Raw genomic sequence first — 3,428 nt, forward strand, 5'->3', positions numbered from 1 at the left:
ATCCGGGCCCACTTGGTGTGTGCTTGGGCTGAGCATTGAAGCATTTTCGTGTAGAGACTCTTCTTGGAGTTAAATGCCAGCTTTTGTGCCAGTTTGGGCATTTAACTCCCATCTTGTGCCAGTTCCGGCGTTTTACGCCAGAATTCTTGAGCTGACTTGGAACACCTGTTTGGGCCATCAAATCTCTGGCAAAGTATGAACTATTATACATTTCTGGAAAGCCCAGGATGTCTACTTTCCAACGCAGTTAAGAGCGCGCCAATTGGGCTTTTGTAGCTCCAGAAAATTCACTTTTGAGTGCAGGGAGGTCAGAATCCAACAACATCTGCAGTCCTTTTCAGTCTCTAAATCATATTTTTGCTCAAGTCCCTCAATTTTAGCCAGAAAATACCTGAAATCACAGAAAAACACACAAACTCATAGTAAAGTCCAGAAAAGTGAATTTTAACTAAAAACTAATAAAAATATAATAGAAACTAACTAAAACATACTAAAAACATACTAAAAACAATGCCAAAAAGCATACAAATTATTCGCTCATCAGTCCTCAACACTTGAATTAGTGCTTCCTCTTCCTGTGGCTCTAAGGTAGAGCTTATGATTATAGGAAAAGTATCACCTTCTCCCGGAAATGCATATTTCAGGGATGGTGGTAATGGTTTAAGCTTGGGTTTAGGAGGTTTCTCCTCTTCCTAAGGGATTTTAAGAGGTTCTATTATTCTCTCTGGTTCTTCCAGATCAGGTTGAACATCTTTAAAGATATCCTCTAGCTCTGATTCGAGACTCTCAGTCATATTGACCTCTTTCACCAGAGAGTCAATAATATCAATGCTCATGCAGTCGTTTGGGGTGTCTGGATGCTGCATAGCTTTGACAACATTCAACTTAAACTCGTCCTCATTGACTCTCAGGGTTAATTCCCCTTTTTGGACGTCAATGAAGGTTTGTCTAGTTTCTAGGAAAGGTCATCCTAGAATGAAAGTTGCACTCTTGTGCTCCTCCATTTCCAGCACCATAAAGTCAATGAAAAAGGCAAATGGCCTAACCTTGACAATCATGTCTTCAATCACGCCTGATGGGTATTTAATGGAGCCATCAACAAGTTGGAGACATATCGGGTTGGTTTGACTTCTTCGGTCAAACCAAGCTTTCTGATAGTAGATGCAAGTATTAGGTTGATACTTGCCCCAAGATCACATAGAGCTTGCTTGGTATAAGTACCCTCTAATGTGCATGGTATCATAAAACTTTCGGGATCTTTAAGCTTTTCTGGTAAGCTTTTCAGAATGACTGCACTGCATTCTTCAGTGAGGTAAACGTTTTCAATTTCTCTCCAATCCTTCTTGTGACTTAAGATCTCTTTCATGAACTTAGCATAAGAGGGTATTTGCTCAAGTGCCTCTGCAAACGGAATCTTTATTTCAAGAGTCCTGAGATAGTTTGCAAAGTGGGCAAATTGCTTATCCTGTTCTGCTTGGCAGAGTTTCTGAGGATAAGGCATTTTGGCTTTGTATTCCACAACCTTAGTTGCTGCAGGTTTATTGCCTATAGAAGTGGTTTGAGAAGCCTTTTTAGAGGGGTTGCTATCAGCACTTGTATGTGTCTGATCCCTCACTGGCGTTTGAATGCCAGGGTTGGAAGCTGGATTGGCGTTGGACGCCAACTCCTTACTTGTTTCTGGCATTTGAACGCCAGAACTGAGCTTCCTTTGGGCGTTCAACACCAACTCCTTACTTGTTTCTGGTGTTTGAACGCCAGAACTGAGCATGGGTTGGGCGTTTAATGCCAGCACTCCACCCTCTTCTAGTGTTTGAGCGCCAGACTTATTTCTCTCTAGGCTCTTACTGTCCTTAGAGGAATTTTGGGTAGTTTGTTCATTTCTTGGCTTCCTGCTACCTTGAAGTGAGGTATTTAATATTTTTCCACTTCTTAATTGAACTGCTTAGCACTCTTCTATTATTTATTTTGATAACTGCTGTTCTGTTTGCTTCAACTGCACTTCCATATTCCTATTAGCCATTCTTATGTCTTGTAGTATCTCCTTGAATTCAGCTAGCTATTTTGTTAGAAAATCTAATTGCTAATTGGATTCAGTAACTTGTTCTGCAGGACAGAGTTCAGCAGTTACTGTTTTCGCCTCTTCTTTCATGGAAGGTTCACTTCTTAGGTACAGATGCTGATTTCTGGAAACTGTATCAATGAGCTCTTAAGCTTCTTTAATTGTCTTTCTCATGTGTATAGATCCACCAGCTGAGTGGTCCAAAGACATCTAAGCTTTCTCTGTAAGTCCATAATAGAAGATGTCTAACTACAGCCACTCCGAAAACATTTCAGAGGGGCATTTTCTTAGCATCTCTCTATATCTCTCCCAGGCATCATAAAGAGATTCATTATCTCCTTGTCTAAAGCCTTGGATGTTCAGCCTTAGCAGTGTCATCCGTTTTGGAGGGAAGTATTGATTCAGGAATTTTTCTGACAGCTGTTTCCATGTCCTTATGCCAGCCTTAGGTTGGTTATTTAACCACCTCTTAGCTTGGTCTTTTACAGCAAATGGAAACAGTAATAATCTGTAGACATCCTGATCTACTTCCTTATCATGTACTGTGTCAGCAATTTGTAAAATCTGTGCCAGAAACTCTGTAGGTTTTTCCTGTGGAAGACTGGAATACTGGCAACTTTGCTGCACCATGATAATGAGCTGAGGATTCAACTCAAAACTACTGACTCTGATGGAGGATATACAGATACTACTCCCATATGAAGTAGTAGTGGGGTTAGCATATGACCCCAGAGTCCTTCTGGACTGTTCATTTCCACTTAGGTCCCTGATGGAGAAAGGAAAATGATGTGGATTTATTTTATTTATTTTATTATATAAGAAAAATAATTTTCGAAATAATAAAATAAAATAAAATAAAAACTAAAATAAAAAATTGAAAATATTTTATGAAGATTTTCAAAAAAGTGAGGAGAGAGAAAGTGGTTAGGATACTTTTGAAAAGGATATGATTTTTAAAAATCTTAAAAGGATAAGATTTGAAAAATTTTGAAATTGAAATCTGAATTTTTTTAATAAAAAAATTCGAAATAATTGCTTAAAAATAGTTAGAAAAGATAATTTTTTTATTTTTGAATTTTATTATGAAAGAGAAAAATACACAAAAGACATAAGACTTAAAATTTTTAAATCCAATGCTCCTTATTTTCAAAAATTTTGGAGGAAAAACACCAAGGCACACCAAACTTAAAAATTTTAAGATCAAAACACAAAGAAGACTCAAGAACACCTTGAAGACTGATGAGCGGATAATTTATACGCTTTTTGGCATTGTTTTTAGTATGTTTTTAGTATATTTTAGTTAGTTTTTATTATATTTTTATTAGTTTTTATTTAAAATTCACTTTTCTGGACTTTACTATGAGTTTGT

The sequence above is a fragment of the Arachis duranensis genome, chromosome 6 (genome assembly GCF_000817695.3).
Source record: "Arachis duranensis cultivar V14167 chromosome 6, aradu.V14167.gnm2.J7QH, whole genome shotgun sequence".
Lineage (NCBI taxonomy): Eukaryota > Viridiplantae > Streptophyta > Magnoliopsida > Fabales > Fabaceae > Arachis > Arachis duranensis.